Source organism: Schistocerca nitens, chromosome 6 (assembly GCF_023898315.1).
Source record: "Schistocerca nitens isolate TAMUIC-IGC-003100 chromosome 6, iqSchNite1.1, whole genome shotgun sequence".
NCBI lineage: Eukaryota > Metazoa > Arthropoda > Insecta > Orthoptera > Acrididae > Schistocerca > Schistocerca nitens.
In genome coordinates, this window is record NC_064619.1 from 460,420,848 (window position 1) to 460,439,538 (window position 18,691).

The window sequence follows — 18,691 nt, forward strand, 5'->3', positions numbered from 1 at the left end:
AGGGATACTAAGCATAACATTAAAAACAAGACATTAATTTGCACAGTGTAAAACCACAGAACTAAAACAATTCAGAAAAATATAAAAGATTCCGACATTCAGAAGCAGGCGTGATATACACACAGTACTAAAGTCAACTGTTTCACGTAAATACAACCTTGGCTGTATAGAGGGAAGACCTAAAAACAACTTTCCTGCGCCCAATAAGTTATGCTATCCAAGAACAGCAAGGGAAATACTTTTGGACACCAAGACAGCACCTTACGTCGCGTACTTCCACCCCCCAGAACGTGTACTCGTGTTGTTCGACGTAGCACCTGACGACATCGAAAGCTTGAGATACATTTCAAAATTTGATGTAGCAAAATCACACAGAATATTCATCATGTAATAAACTTAGTACAAATAGTAAATCCTCTTGCGTATTGTATGTGTATTCTTTTAATTTAAATCCTTCCTAATATTCCGCCGCTACTTGTCTTTAATGACAGAATTATTTTCATAATGCAGATACCTAATTTCATACATATTCTGGGACTTTTAACTCTAAGGATAACGGTAGTTTCTGCCACATATTCATCTACATGACTACTCTGCAATTCACATTAGGCGCCTGCCAGGGGGTTCATCGAACAACTTTCACTCTATTTGCCTGTCATTCCATTGTCGAACAGTGCGCGCGAGAAAACAACACTTTCATCTTTCGTTGCAAATTCTGATTTATTAATTCATTTTATTACATTGATCATGTCTCCCTGCGTAGTTGGGTGTCAACAAAATATTTTTTCATTCAGAGTAGAACGGTGCCGTTTGGAATTTTATGGAAGAATCTTGCCACAGTGAAAAACGCCTTTGTTTTAATAATTGCTACCCCAAGTTGTGTATTATGTCCGCGACACTCTCTCCCCTGTTTCGTAATAGTACAGAACGAAATACGCTTCTTCCTACGTTTTCTATGTCCTCCTACAGTCCAAACTGGTCATGATAACGCCAAATACAGGGTGGCTATAACCGATCTGGAGATGCTCCGAGTACTTCAGTGCAGCCTTATATGTCGCAGAAAGCCGAAACAACGTAGGCATATTCATTAACTGTAGACTCGCACAGATGTTCCAGCCTCAGCAACATGCTGCAGCCGTAACACGACGTGGCCGATAGTTGCTTGTAGGATATGCGGTGTAATCAGTTCGATGTGTCGTGGTCTGCTACCGTCAGTCCAGTAAGAGTCCAGGTACATCCCTAATAGACTCGATCTTTCGCAAATCCCCACAACCAGAAACCATATGGATATACGTCAGGAGATATGGAAGACCGTTCATCTTGAAATTACCTAGACATGATGCGGTTAATAACGAAGGTTTCTGGAAGCTAATATTTCACCTGTCAAGCAACATGTTGTGTCAAACCTTCTTGCATGAAAATAGTACTGCGGACACAACTGCGTGCTTGCAGGGATCGAGTCACGTATTGCACAAAGAGGTCCTTACAGTGTGCAGATGTCACTGTAGCTAACAGATCGGCGAATTGTCATCTCCTCGAAGAAAACAGACCGAGAATGAAGGAGCTAGCCAAACCCATTATACGTTGCATGAAGTTGACGTTCCTGCACAACATGTGTGACAGTTCCCCGTCCATATCTCATGCATTTCCATTCGTGCCAGAAAACTAAAGGCCAAGTCATGGCGTTGTATCCTGTCTTTGGGTTTCATTGGTGCACATTCTAAATCCTGCTAGGGATACCACTTGAAATGAGCCGGAGAATCTTGTAAGCTGTTGAACACGGCATATATAATTTCCGTGACACAGCTCTGGCTGCAGAATTTGAGACCTGTGCTGCACGATCGATTGTAGCTACAGCAGCTTCAACAACAGCTGCCATGGGAATGGGACACTTCCCTGCCCCTTCTGCGTCACCTAATTCACCGGTGTCTCCAAGTTTCTGGATCATAGTAATTAGCCAGTTTACTGACATGGGCTATTCGCAGCTGTTTCTGTTGGCGATATTCTCGTAATGCAGCGCTACTATTGCTGACGTTGATATGAAACAATTGTACATGCAGTGAACAGTCTATGTTCTGAACAGCCAGTGCATTTTTCACGGAAAACTTCAATCTCCTCAACAGCCACTTTACAAAAGAAATTTACATAGGTCGCGACGTGACAAACAGGATACTGATGTCAAAACGGGAAACATTCCACGTTCCGTCTGCTTACAGCGCCATATGAGCACCTGGTGGCAAAATGGGGAACTATTTTTTTTTCAGCATACTCCGCGAGTGGTGGTTTCTCCTCGCTGCCTACACGTGACAGTTATTTGTTCTCTCCTTTTTCAACAGTCAAAGACATAAGCGTGTAAGTCGTAACGTACGAAAATTGCGAATGCCGCTGCAGTGTGTGAATTGGTATCCAGTATGGCGACTCCTTTTTCTTAAAAATTTTATTAAAATTATTGATATAGCTGATTTAGTGATTTACTAATATATCAGTTTACTCTAGTCAGATATACGTAGAACGGTTTATGGAAGTTTTTTCGGGTGGAATGTAGACGAAATGCTCACAGACACCAGTTTCATTAATGTAAGATTACACACTCAATTCTGTTTAAGTATATGAGCCATAGGCTATTGATTATTATCTACAAGACATTAGCCTTATGATCCTCGCACTACTTATATAGACTTAACACATTGTAACTTAGTTTCCCTGTATAAGTGAGGTACACTATAAACCATGTATTATAACTTATTTTTAAACATTACAACTCAGCCTCCGACAGTATATTATCACTCTCTACTCCTTCCCGAATTAATTGGCCCGAGCACGACAGCACTCAGTACCAATATCTCCCAAAAAGTCACGCGCGAAATGTGATTTTTCAGGTGGTCATATCTCAGGTTCTGATGATGACCAAGTGTTTCGGATGGACCTTGGTCTAGCGATCGTTTGTATACCTATCGATATAATGACCATACTGTAACTATCCTACAGTACAGGGACAAAATTTGAACATTACATACTTCCTCCAGCCCAGACAAAATAGGCAGAGCGGTTGGTTTCTTTGCATTAGGTATTATCTAATGCGAACCATAGGCGGTTTATAAAAGCACCATTCCTTCATGGGCTCTTCCTGAGAAAACCACGAAAAAATCATGATTTTTGGGTACGAAAAGTACCAACTGTGGCAGATATTCGAAATGGTGGCCATAGTTCTTCAGGCGATATTCTCTTGGTGCTTCGAAACTTTATTCAGTAATATTATCTATTGACGAGATCGACAGGTTCAAAGTAACTACACATAAACACGTAAAATATACACATATCCGGTCTCAGACAATAAATGTAGCATTAAACGACGTAGTGAAGGTATGGAAATGGTTCTAGGGTCATCCTAAGGGTTCTGATGTCACCAAACTGAGATTTTAGTCAGTAATTTTTTGTGAATAAAACTTTATGACACGTTGACGTTGCGGAATGGGAACCCCTGCAAACACTTGTATTGAAATATGCCCAAAGTGGTACTGCAGTGATAAAATATTCTCTGAAAAGGGTCTTACCATGCCCGAAAGAAATTAAAATGGCTAAACAAAAAAGTAAAACTGGAAAGACTGCCAATTCAGCAAAATGTCTCTAAGAGGGCATTTACTCATTTAAAATACATTTTCGATTAATTGCAATCAGTGAGCAAAAGCCCAGAAAAACTGTACAGCATACGGTTCTATGAACTTACATTATACGTTATATGTGTCAAAGTACGTAAATGTGTCGAGGTATATAGATAAATTATCAAAACTTTACTGACTAATAGAATTCGTTTGATATAAGGAGAATGTCGTATCGTATCAGAGAAAAGAAGGGAACCATCGGAAAGATGCTCCTCTCGGGGTACACAAAACGCAAATGTGTTGCTTTTTAAATGACTCGGACGAAAATGTGGGGAATTAGCTGCCTCAGTCCTCATTCGCCTTCCACACCAAAAACTTTGGCACGCGAAAGTAATCGCGCTTTTTATCGACAGTGGCAGTGAGAGGGAGATGCTAAGTATGATGGCTTAACTACAGAGAGAGACTGGGTAAAAGGACTTGGAATGTTCTATGTTAAAAAAGAGTTTTTGGTGAGGGGAAGCAGAATGACGATTGAGGAAGCTAGTTGTCCACATTTTTGGCAGTTTCTTTTAAAGAGGAATATATACGTCATTTCTGTGTTTCAACAGGAGTATTTTTCTACTGGCAATCGTAGCTCATCGTAGCGCAAACTAGTCCAACAAAGGCCATCATTCGTCTCTCTTCAGTTAGCAGAGGTTGAAAATGCGACTTCAGTTGTAATGTTCCTTTTATCTGGAAAACGATCGGTGTCGGGCTTTTATACGCCCAGCATCAGCTGTTATAGCTTTGTGCTCTGACCCCGAGCGCCGCGGTGAACGAGTACTGGAAACAGTGTATCTCCAGCGAGTAGTGGGCACGGAGTCCTCGAACTCCGACTTCAGCATAAAGTTTCAACAACTGATGTTGATCATATAACTGCCCGACACCGACCGTTTTTCAAATAAAAGGAACCTTACAACTGAAACGATATTTTAAACCTCTGCTATAATGCTCAGTTGCGGATGTCCCACCGACAGGATTATTTGTCTCTTCACACAGTTGACCTTCAACTATCTCTGTCTCCGTGTACCAGTTTAAGTTCTCTGGGAATAATGCTAATACAATAGAAGAGGTACATATACAGTATTTATTCATAAACGTGGAATATCTGCAACATTCGTACATTGACGTCCTTTGGGATAATATGACCACGGCTCTTGGTCTAGTGGTGGTCGTCGCTGCCTCAAGATCACTGTATCCTCATTCAGCCCTCGGTTTGGTCGGCGATTTTCTTCACTCGGGGCGTTTGTATGCGTCAGGAGGCCGAACAACCTCAAGAGGATCTACAGCCTCAACTCTTCTCTTACCGGAAAATAAATAAACCTGTAATTCGGAAGTTAATCAGAAATAAAAGTTGATAGTACCTGTTGAAGAAGTATGTAATATCTTTACTTCATTATAATTCCAGCATTGGATCACAATGTTTATTTGTAATCAGGTAATTAATTCCGGTCGATAATGGTCATCTTCAGACCTGAAAAGAAACGTGTTGCATTACACATGTCACGTCATTCAGTAGTCACATGGACTCAACATGTTGTTGTTATTCCCTGGAGAAATATTAAGCCCTACTGCCTCTATAGAAGCCCATAATTACTAAAATATTGCCAGTGAAGAATTTTATGCAGGAATTGAACTCTAGATTACATCCAACTCAAGTTCGGTGGGACTGATATTGGGCGACTGCACGAACTTAAAATGGTTCAAATGGCTCTGAGCACTATGGGACTTAACATCTGAGGTCATCAATCCCCTAGAACTTAGAACTACTTAAACCTAACTGACCTAAGGACATCACATACATCCATGCCCCAGGCAGGATTCGAATCTGCGACCTGAGCGGTCACGCGGTTCCAGACTGAAGCGCCTAGAACCGCACGGCCACAGCGGCCGGCGATTGCACGAACTGCCCAGAAATTTCTTCAAACCAATAGCGAACAATTGTGGCCTTGTGGCATGGAGCACTGTCATCAGTAAAAATTCAATTTTATTTTGGCTTCATTGGTCTCCAAGTAGCCGAACATAACCATTTCCAGTCAGTAATTGGTTAGACCAGAGGACCCAGTCCATTCCTAGTCCATTCCCAGACCATACCATTATGGATTCACTAACAACTTGCACAGTGCCTTGTTGACAACTGGGGTCCATGGTTTTGTGGGTTCTTGCCAAACTTAAGCATTGCCATCACCTTTTGCCACCTGAAATCGGAACTTACGTGACCGGGCCACGGTTCCCTATTCGTCTAGGTTCCAACCGATAAGGTACATGCACAGGAGAGGTGTTGACGGCGATGGCGTCCTGTTACCAAAGGCACTCGTGTCCGTCGTCTCCTACTATAGCTCACTAACATCCAATTTCACAGCATTGTCTTACCGGATAAGTTAATCTTACGTCCCACATTGATTGCTGTGGTGCGGTGTTGCTTGTCTGTTAGCACTGACTACTCTACGCAAACGTCGCTGCTCTCGATCGTTAAGTGAAGGCCGTCGGCTACTACGTTATCCGTGGTCAGAGGTAACGCCTGATATTTATTATTCTCGGCACAATCTTGACACTGTAGATCACGGAATACTGAATTTCCTAACGATTTCCGAAATGGAATGCCTCATGCGTTTAGCTTCAACTTCCATCCTGCGTTCAAAGTCTGTCAGCCCCCGTCGTGCAGCTACAATCACGTCGGAAACATTTTCTCATGAATCACCTAACCACAAACGACAGCCAGATCAATGTACTACATTTTTATACCATGTCTATGTAGCACTGCCGCCATCTGTATATGGGCATAGCGCTAGCCCGTGACTCGTCACATCAATGTAATTTCGAAGGAATTGTCACGAACAGAAGCAAATGAATTTTTTTTCGATTACACTAAAAATTCAGTACAGATTTTGTTCTGTTTCTAATAGAAAATTGACAAAATGAATACCTGGGAAATGCCGAGTTAGTCAGCTAGCACATACACTATGTGATCAAAAGTATCCGCACACCCCCAAAAACATACGTTATTCATATTAGGTGCATTGTGCTGGCACCTACTGTCAGGAACTCCACATCAGCGATCTCAGTAGTCATTTGACATCGAGAGAGCAGAATGGGGCAGTCCGCGGAACTCACGGACTTCGAACGTGGTCACGTGATTGGGTGTCACTTGTGTCATACGTCTATACGCGAGATTTCCTAAACATCTCTAGGTCAACTGTTTCCTATGTTACAATGAAGTGGAAACGTGAAGTGACACGTACAACACAAAAGCGTACAGGCCGACCTCGTCTGTTGACTGACAGAGACCGCTGACAGTTGAAATGTCCACATGTTTAAATGTTTGTGAATTCCTAAGGGACCAAACTGCTGACGTCATTGGCTCCTAGACCTACACACTACCTAAAATAACTTACGTTAAGAACAAAATACACACCCATGCCCGTGGGAGGTCTCGAAATTTCAGTTGGATGTGCTGCGCAATCCGTGACATCGCCCCTCAAACCACGGGGGCACTCCGCGCGGCCGACAGTTGAAGAGGGTCGTAATGTGTAATAGGCAGTCATACTGGGTGTTACAAAAGGTACGGCCAAACTTTCAGGAAACATTCCTCACACACAAAGAAAGAAAATACGTTATGTGGACATGTGTCCGGAAACGCTTACTTTCCATGTTAGAGCTCATTTTATTACTTCTCTTCAAATCACATTAATCATGGAATGGAAAGACACAGCAACAGAACGTACCAGCGTGACTTCAAACACTTTGTTACAGGAAATGTTCAAAATGTCCTCCGTTAGCGAGGATACATGCATCCACCCGCCGTTGCCTGGAATCCCTGATGCGCTGATGCAGCCCCGGAGAATGGCGTATTGTATCACAGCCGTCCACAATACGAGCACGAAGAGTCTCTACATTTGGTACCAGGGTTGCGTAGACAAGAGCTTTCAAATGTCCCCATAAATGAAAGTCAAGAGGGTTGGGGTCAGGAGAGCGTGGAGGCCATGGAACTGGTCCACCTCTTCCAATCCATCGGTCACCGAATCTGTTCTTGAGAAGCGTACGAACACTTCGACTGAAATGTGCAGGAGCTCCATCGTGCATGAACCACATGTTGTACCGTACTTGTAAAGGCACTGTTCTAGCAGCACAGGTAGAGTATCCCGTGTGAAATCATGATAACGTGCTCCATTGAGCGTAGGTGGAAGAACATGGAGCCCAATCAAGGCATCACCAACAATGCCTGCCCAAACGTTCACAGAAAATCTGTGTTGATGACGTGATTGCACAATTGCGTGCTGATTCTCTTCAGCCCACACATGTACGGTGAATCGAGGAAGTACAGTACATACTGACGAAACTAAAATGAGCTCTAACATGGAAATTAAGCGTTTCCCGACGCAAGTCCTCATAACATCTTTTCTTTATTTGCGTGTGAGGAATGTTTCCTGAAAGTTTGGCCGTACCTTTTTGTAACACCCTGTATATCCAGACCATCACACAGGAATTCCAAACTGCGTCAGAATCCACTGCAAATACTATGACAGTTATGCGGGAGGAGAGAGAACTTGGATTTCACGGTAGAGGGGCCGCTAATAAACCACACATCACGCCCGCAAATGCCAAACTACGCCCCGCTAGGTGTGAGGAGCGCAAGTATTGGACGATTGAACAGTGGAAAAACAGTGTACAGGGTGACGAATCACGGCGCACAATGTGGCGATCCGATGGCAGGGTGTGGGTATGGCGAATGCCCGGTAAACGTCATTTGCCAGCGTGTGTAGTGCCCACAAAAAATTCGCAGGTGGTGGTGTTGTGGTGTTGTCGTGTTTTTCATCCAGGAGGCTTGCTCACCTTGGCGTTTCGCGTGGCACTATCACAGCACAAGCCTGCATTGATGTTTCAAGCACCTTCTTGCTTCCCACTGTTGAAGTGCATCATCCAACACTATCGAGCACCTGTCCATAATGCTCGGTCTGTGGCGGAGAGGTTACACATCAATGTAATTTCGAAGGTATTGTCATGAATAGAATAAAATGATATTTTTTCGATTACACTACAAATTCAGTACAGTTTTCGTTCTGTTTCTAATAGAAAATTGACAAAATGAATACCTGGGAAATGACGAGTTTGTCAGCTAGCACATATATTATGTGATCAAAAGTACCCGGACACCCCAAAAACATACGTTATTCATATTAGGTGCATTGTGCTGCCATCTGCTGCCAGGTACTCCATATCAGCGACCTCAGTAGTCATTAGACATCGTGAGAGAGCAGAATGGGGCGGTCCGCAGAACTCACGGACTTCCAACGTGGTCAGGTGAATGGGTGTCACTTGTGCCATACGTCTGTTTGCGAGATTTCCACACTCCGTCTGTTGACTGACAGAGACCGCCGACACTTGACGAAGTAGGAGACGACGCTGACCGCCCAGGTGTTTCTTCAGGTGCAGGAACAGACGGTAGTCACTGGGCGCAAGATCGGAGCTGTACGGAGGATGATTTAGAGTTTCCCATCGAAAAGATGTAATGAGATCTTTGGTCTGATTCGTCACATGCGGACGGGCATTGTCTTGCAGCAAAACGATGCCTTTGTTCAACTTCCATGGACTGTTGCTTTGATTCTGGTGTGGCGTAGGCCATCCGCGTTTCATCGCCCTTAACAATTTTGCTTAAGAAATCATCACCGTCGTTGTGGTACCACTCAAGGAAAGTCAATGCACTGTCTAAACGTTTGGTTTTGTGCACATCCGTCAACATTTTCGGTACCCAACGTGCGCACAATTTTCGATAACTCAAGTTCTCGGTCACAGTGCAATACAAAACACTACGAGAAACATTAGGAAAGTCATCCCGCAAGGAGGAAATCGTATAGCGTCTGTTTTCTCTCTCCGTATTGTCCAGTTCCTGCACCAAACTGTCATTAACGACCGAAGGACGCTCACTCCGTTGTTCATCACGCACATTTGTGCGGCCATCTTTAAATGCTCTCACCCACTTTATTACCATTCCATCACTCATAACGTTTTCTCCGTAAATTGCACAGATCTCACGATGAGTAACGATCGCTTTTAGGCCTTTAGCACTAAGAAATCTTATAACAGCCCGTACTTCACAGTCGGCGGGATTCACGATTATCGGAGGCATCTGCAACACTCAGTACACAACGTAAACAAGGAAGTATCAGACTGTAATGGCGTCAGTGCGTAGATTAAGGTACAGGCTTTCACGTAAAAATAAAATTATTGAGATATATTACCACGTCTATTTTTAATTTCAAAACGGCACTTACTTAGAAAACACGCTTCGTATTTCATATGCTGTACTTCAGATAAATCATCTTCCAGAGAAAATAACCCACAGTTACGGCCAGACGACTGCAATTTCGTCTGGTCATAACGCAAGAAACGCCCATCTCCTATTGAAGTGGAGGTAATGGGTAGAGAAGGGTCTAGGAGGAGGAGACTGACGGAAGTGGGTTAGAGGGAAATGAATAGAGAGAGGTTGTTGTTGTTGTTGTGGTCTTCAGTTCTGAGACTGGTTTGATGCAGCTCTCCATGCTACTCTATTCTGTGCAAGGTTCTTCATCTCCCAGTACCTACTGCAGCCTACATTCTTCCGAATCTGCTTAGTGTATTCATCTCTTGGTCTCCCTCTATGATTTTTACCCTCCACGCTGCCCTCCAATACTAAATTGGTGATCTCTCGATGACTCAGAACATGTACTACCAACCTATCCCTTCTTCTAGTCAAGTTGTGCCACAAGCTCCTCTTCTCCCCAATTCTATTCAATACCTCCTCATTAGTTATGTGATCTACCCATCTAATCTTCAACATTCTTCTGTAGCATCACATTTCGAAAGCTTCTATTCTCTTTTTGTCTAAACTATTTATCGTCCACGTTTCACTTACATACATGGGGCTACACTCCATACAAATACTTTCAGAAACGACTTCCTGACATTTAAATCTATACTCGATGTTAACAAATTTTTCTTCTTCAGAAACGCTTTTCTTGCCATTGCAAGTCTACATTTTATACCCCCTCTAATTCGACCATCATCAGTTTTTTGCTCAGCATCACCCGACTTAATTCAACTACATTCCATTATCCTCGTTTTGCTTTTGTTGATGTTCATCTTATACCCTCCTTTCAAGATACTGCCCATTCCGTTCAACTGCTCTTCCAAGTCCTTTGCTGTCTCTGACAGTATTACAATGTCATCGGCGAACCTCAAGGTTTTTATTTCTTCTCCATGGATTTTAATACCTACTCCGAACTTTTCTTTTGTTTCCTTTATTGCTTGCTCGATATACAGATTGAATAGCATCGGGGATAGGCTACAACCGTGTCTCACTCCCATCCCAACCACTGCTTCCCCTTCATACCCTTCGACTCTTATAACTGCCATCTGCTTTCTGTACAAATTGTAAATAGCCTTTCGCTCGCTCTATTTTACCCCTGCCACCTTCAGAATTTGAAAGAGAGTATTCCAGTCAACATTGTCAAAAGCTTTCTCTAAGTCTACAAATGCTAGAAACGTACGTTTGTCTTTCCTTAATCTTTCTTCTAAGATACGTCGTAGGGTCAGTATTGCCTCACGTGTTCCAACATTTCTACGGAATCCAAACTGATCTTACCCGAGATCAGCTTCTATCAGTTTTTCCATTCGTCTGCAAAGAATTCGCGTTAGTAGTTTGCAGCTGTGGCTGATAGTTCGGTAATTTTCACATCTGTCAACACCTGCTTTCCTTGGGATAGGGGTTATTATATTCTTCTTGAAGTCTGAGGGTATTTCGCATTTCTCATACATCTTGCTCACCAGATGGTAGAGTTTCGTCAGGACTGGCTCTCCCAAGGCTGTCAGTAGTTCTAATGGAATGTTGTGTTCTCCGGCGGCCTTGTTTCGACTCACGTCTTTCAGTGCTCTGTCAAACTCTTCACGCAGTATCGTATCTCCCATTTCATCTTCATCTAGATCCTCTTCTATTTCCATAATATTGTCCTCAAGTACACCGCCCTTGTATAGACCCTCTATATACTCCTTCCACATTTCTGCTTTCCCTTCTTTGCTTAGAACTGAGTTTCCGTCAAAGCTCTTGATATTCATGCAAGTGATTCTCCTTTCTCCAAAGGTCTCTTTAATTTTCCTGTAGGCAGTATCTATCTTACCCCAAGTGAGATAAGCCTCTATGTCCTTACATTTGTTCTCTAGCCATCGCTACTTAGCCATTTTGCAGTTCCTGTCGATCTCATTTTTGAGACGTTTGTATTCCCTTTTGCCTGCTTCATTTACTGCATTTTTATATTTTCTCCTTTCATCAATTAAATTGAATATTTCTTCTGTTACCTAAGGGTTTCTACTAGCCCTCGTCTTTTTACCTATTTGAAAAGGTAAGGGGTGAAATAGAGAGAGAGAGAGAGAGAGAGAGAGGGGGGGGGGGGAAGGAGGAGGACAGAAAGAGAGAGAGAGAGTGGGGAAGAGGAGTTGGATAAAGAGAGGGGAAAGGAGGTGTTGAACTAATAGAAGGTGGAAATAAACACCACACTGGGCACACAGCCAGTATAACGTAAAAGATCCCGTTCATAACACACAGTAGCTCGCGTGGTGCTCATTGTGAGTACGCTGGCCGGCCGCAGACGCGTTTGCGGCCCACTCTGCTGGCCGCCTATTGGCCACGAGCACCGCCTGCCGGCTGCTGGCCGCCGGCCGCGACAGACGCGCCGCCGAACCGGACATTGAGCGTCGCGCATTAGTGGCGTGCCGGCGCGCACAATGCGTGTCCCGCTCTCGGGGCGTCGTGCTGCGCTGTGCCGGTGTGCGCCGAATGCCAGCGCCGGCGCAGCGTGTCGTTCGCAGAATGCCGCCGCACAATGGCAGCCGCACTCCCTGTAACCACGCCCACTGCCGCCGCATACCGCTGCGCCCACGCTCTCCGCTGGTCATTTCCGCCGCTGCCTCGTTACGTACGAAGCGCCGAGAGTGCCGCCGGCGTTTCAGGGGCGCTGGCGGCGTTGCGAGGAGCTTTCCAGGTCGATTCGCACTTGAAGTCGCGGAACGGAACAGAGCTTCAAAACTTCCCACCATCTTCTCCATCAGTTCTGGCGGAGAATTTTAATATCGGGTTCGTAGCGGACAAAGTGGCTTAGATAGCACCAATGGTTGCAATGGATCTCGACCAAACGGCTTGGCAGATTGCTCGTGTCTGTGGCAATCCATCGAACAGGTAGAGCAGCAGTCGAAAATGAAGTACTTCAGTGATGAAAACTGAAACCAGCAGCTGTATTGTAATTTAGTAGTCGTTTATTCAAAACATGTATCAGTTTCGATGAAAAAAAGCGTCATCTTCAGGCCCCTGAATATGGAAACAAACATAGCACGGTAATAAAGTATAATGGGAGCTCAAAATCACAGTTTGCGACTAAAACGGACATAAATAAAATCATCAAATTACGTTATGAAAATGTACTGTCGCTCCTTATCCAAAAGAAATTTCAGCATCTAATGTATTGCTTTCTTTTATGTCCCGTAACTACATAATGTACCCAAGGTGAGCCCACATGTGCAACGAATTACACCAGCAAGTCATGTGTATCCCTGAATGGAGCACCTACGAATACAGGATGTAACAATAATGTAACGAAACACACTAAGAACATAAAATCAAAGGGCTGGTGTAAACGAATGCAACATAAACATAGTGAACTCACCGAAATAATATTACATACACTTTAACCAAGGCTGGAGGCTTTTGATATCTGGACATGGCGGAGGATGGAAAGGGTAAATTGGATGGACAGAGTAAAAAATGAAGAGGTACTGAGAAGAGTGGGAGAGAAACGACAGTTACTAGATGTAATAAAGAGAAGAAAAAGAAATTGGATTGGATATATATTAAGAAAGAATGATGGACTGATAAAATCAGTTTTAGAAGGTAATGTAGAAAGGAAAAGGAGGCGAGGAAGGAAGAGATTCCAGATACTGGATGACATGATGGACGGTACAACATACAGCAACCTTAAGAAGGAAGCAAAGGATCGCAGAAAATGGAGAGGCAAAAGACCTGCTAATATAGCAGATAACTGATGATGATGACACTTTAACCATCGACAGTGCATAATAATGTACATCATGGTCTATGCTCCAGAACACCATTCCTGCAGAAGCAAAAAAAAAAAAAAAAAAAAAAAAAAAAAACTTTGAAGACATGTTCCAGTGACATTACTATAGAGCAACCCAGTCATATCCCTAAAGTCCACCGATACACCAGCATAGCAGTTGAGTGAAAGGCCACAAATATTCAATATCTCCGTAGTAACAATGGAACAAATCACCAATGTTTCTATTTATTCCAGGAAATGTAATGGACATAAAACAACGCTGCCAATTTTAATAACATCCATCTGACGGTTTTAAAACTAACATACATGACCCATACCGACCAACAATCACCGAAGCACATATCATGGGGCAGATCCTCTATTTACGTATAACAATAGCCTCTGGAGTAACCTCGCAGAAGTAAATCACGAAATCTAGTCGCCACATTTGTATAAACAAATACATACAGGACCATGGACTTAAAAAGGTCCATTCGAAAATGCAACATGATGAAACCTGTAGACATATACGTATTAACATACAAGAGCAAGGCAATAAAGAGTCAATTAAAAGGGGAACTCAGCCAATAACATTAACATAGAAAAACGCGCCCAACGCCAAGCACATCCTTTCATATCCTCGCCAACCTATAAATAGGTGGTCGCATCCCTCTCATACCCATCCGCAATCTACGTGAAGTAATATTAGACCAAATGCTTAATTCATGTATTAAATTCTGCACACCTAAACCACAGTGTGGTAGTGATAGTGAAACACTAGTGTACTCACACAAGTTACGCATTTACTATGGTAGTGTGTTCTTGGACCTTAGGGATATGGCTGGGTTGCTGTATGGTAATATCAGTGGAGCATCTGTTTACAATTTTTTGAGAGGCGTAGGCAGGTGATACTGCTGAGGTCTTCGTATGGGGGCCGGCCCACCAGGCGTGATTTCGTGTCACGAATGATAATGTCTGAGGGAACTCTGATGGCGTAACGGTACGTCACTTACATACTGTGTCCTCATGTTCTGTGTCTAATCCGACACTGTCTTCGCGCTATTTCCCAACAGGTCAGTACTCATCCACATACACTTATGTACCTCGTCCGGCCATACAGATTAGGTTTTCCGTCATTGTCCTAAATCGCTCCAGGAAAATTCCGGGATGCTTCCTTTGTAAGGGCACGGACGATTTCCTTACCCATCCTTCCCTAATCCGATGGGACGTTGACCTCGCTGTTTGGTCCTCTTCCCTCAAATCAACCAACCAACCACTCTCACGTCTCATATACTGCATATATTGTGTCATTTCCTAACCTAATACCTTTAGCACCGCGTCTTTTAGTTCGACTACCCTTCTTTTACTTACGTTGTAGTTCATTTTATAAGCTCGCATTATGCCACTATCCATTCTGTTCAAAAGCTCTTCAAAATCCTTTGCCGTCTATAATAGAATTACCTTGTCCCTGTACTGTAAAAATTTCTATTTCTAAATTTCCCTTGATTTATTTGGTTGTTAGTGTAATCTTCAGTCCGAAGACTGGTTTGATGCAGCTCTCCATGCTACTTTATCCTGTGCGAGCCTCTACATCTTCGGATAATTACTGTAACATATATCCTTCTCAGCCTGGTTACTGTATTCATTTGTAGGTCTCTCTATACGATACTTAAAATAGAACAGTCTACCATTAGCCAAGTAATTGCATTTAAATATCTTCGAAGCACAATAACTGAAGACTTGATATGTCACCAGAAGGTGAAAACTCGAATTGCCATAGCGAAGAAGACATTCAAGAAAAAGAGGAGACTCGTATGTGACAAATTAGATAAATGTCTAAGGAAAAGGCTTGGCAAATGATTTGTCTGGAGTGTGGCACTATATGGGGCAGAAACATGGACTCTGAGACGAAAGGATGGAAAAGGTTAGAAGTATTTGAGATGTGGGCGTGGAAGAGAATGGAGAGAATAAGCTGGATGGAAAGAGTGCGTGATGAAAGAGTACTGCAAATGGTTGGTGAGAGAAGATGTCTGCTGAAGGTTGTAAGAGAAAGGGAAAAGAACTGGTTGGGACATTCATTGAGAAGGGAGTGCTTGCTACCAGATGCTTTGGGAGGACTGGTTTGTGGGAGAAGACTAAGAGGAAGAAGGAGATACAAGATTATAGACGACATAAAGGGAAGAAGAAAGTATGCAGACCTGAAGAGAATGGCAGAGGACCGGACAGTCTGGAGAACTACCATGTGAAAATATGCCTTTTGGCAGAACACTGATGATGATGATGATAATGAAATTGTTATGTTTACTTGTAGCGATAGTTCCATGTCCTCTCCGAGACTGAATTATTATTCTGACACATTTTTTTCATGCAAAAAGTTGATAGTTTTCAAGCTGAATAAATCCGTGTGTTCTTCAGAAAAAAACTGATTCCATATTGTCTCTCTCTTGGTCACAATAGATCCTTTCCTCTCCATTTTGTTCCGCCATTCCGATATTCCTCACAGTCCTAGATTTCATCTGGCAGTACGAAAGATTTTAGATTTTTGAATACATACCTGACGTGTAGGTCATACTTATTGAGCACCTCATCGAGCTTTACCATCATTAATTTGTTTTGCTTGTTAGCGTTATTCGTTGCATAGCTAAATTAATGTGTAATCAGAGAGGGCCTATGTTTTTCCGCATAAAGGTGAGTATGCATCACTGAGCGGACTTTAACTGTATTCACTGTGCACATCTTCCGTCTGGCGGATATGCTACTAGGTGCATTAAGGGGGGAGGAGGGGGGGCAACTTTATGCTTCGGTAGTAAGTGGTACCAGCGAATTAACTGACCTCTCACCAGTAATTCAAAAAGTGTTACAGTATCTTTCCATCGGACTAAGAAGGGTAGTGAACTCTCAGTTTATTCCTCAAAAATACTGAAGTTCGATTAATTGTCGTAAGCCTAAGGTGTATCAGGAAATTGCAAATGCAGTATTCTCTTGCTATTAAGATTGAGGTGTGCTATGATACAGTCTGACGTACTGTTATGGTACTAGAACATAATGTTTGGCGGTGAAGTTCGTGGGTACACATTTTTCGGTTTCTTGAGGCATCAAACGGGTTTTTATACAAATTTTTTAAACCACCGCCTCTCATCATAAGAAGTTAATTATCGTACTAATAGACCATTAGCTGCTGCTCTTTTTGTTGTTTTTGCTGCCGTTGAGTTGTTCTTCAACCCGAAGACTGGTCTGCGTGCCTCTATGAACTGTCTCTACTATAATGAGGTAGTCACACGACCAGAAAATCTCCAGATGTGTCCCCGCTAGAGCGTATGTGGGACCATCTCAGACGTGAATTCCGTCCCAGTACCCACGATATCCCAAGGATAAGTCTCAACAGTCATAGCCATCTTTCCTCAGGAGAGGAAATAACGGATTTTTGGCACCCTTCCCAACCGAATCAATGCATGAATCCAGGCCAGGGTCAACCCAACGCTGATATGTAGGTTCATTCTGCCAAGTGTATGCAAATCGGCGTACCCTCTTGACCATTAAGTTTTAATTCGTTTCCTCCTTCGCCTTCGATTCCTTTAATTTTTTCGTGACACACTGTGTACTGACACAATACATTGATGCGACGAAAGTCATGGGATATTTCTTAATGTCGTGTCCTCGTTTTACCTGACATACTGCAGCTTATGGACGTATCATACTGTATATTCAACAAGTTAGTCGAAGTACCCGCAGAAGTACAGGATTCTGTGCGGACTGATCTCTCGATTCTGTCCCATAAATGTTCGATGCTATTCATGTCGAGCGATATGGGTGGTTATTCTTTCGTTAGAATTATCCAGGACGTCCTTAAAACCAACAGCGAACTGCTGTGGCCTGGTGACATGGTGGTTTGTCATCCATAAAAGTGTTAACCGCTTTTTGCTGAAAATGGTCTCCAAAATTCCGAGCATAAATATTTCCAGTAAAAAGACCGGTTCAGTTGCATAATAGGACCCAGTCCATTCCATGTAAACACAGCCCATATCATTACGAAACCCCCCAACAGTTTGCACAGCGCCTTGCTGAAAACTCAAGTCCATGGCTTCGTGGGATCTGCGCGCTATTCGAATCCTACCATCGGCTCTTACAAACTGAAATCGGCTCATCTGACTAGACCACAGTTTACCAGTCGTTAAGAGTCCAGATTTTTTAAGAATGTACGTTTGGAGCACAGAATTATATAGTAGTGAAGCATGGACTGTGGTAAAACCGGAACAAAAAGGAATCGAAGCATTTTAGATTGCTGCTATAGGGGAGCGTTGAAAAGTAGGTGAGCTGATAAGGTAAGGAATAAGGAAGTTCTCCACAAATCAGGAGAGAAAAGGAATATGTGGAAAATACTTGCGAGGAGAAGCGACAGGATGATAGGACGTCCCTTAAGACATCAGGGAATGACTTCCATGGTACTAGAGGGAGCTGTAGAGGAAGACAGAGATTAGAAGCAATTGAGGACACAGGCTGAAATTGCTACTCTGAGATGAGGAGGTTAGTTCAGGAGAGGAATTCGTGGCGGGCCGCACGAAATCAGTCAGAAGAGCGATGATTCAAAAAAAAAAACAAAAAAAAAAAATTCCAACTGATATGGTCACGTGCAAAACAGTTCTGTTGTTAATGCTATAGTATATTATAAGAAATACTACAAAATTTTAAGGACTTTCATACGGACATCAATGCAAATATATTACAAGGAGAAGATAGTCACATCAGACAACAAAATAAATACAATATGGGATACAGTCAACGAGGAGACCGGTAGAACCAGACATGAAAAGTGACAAACAGCATTAAGAGTATATGATACATTGGTGACACATGTGTATAGTGTTGCATAACTTTTTAACAAACATTTTATCACTGTTACTGAAAAGGTGAGGTTGTCAGGTTCTGTAGATGCTGCCATGGGATACCTCAGACCATACATTTCAAGTA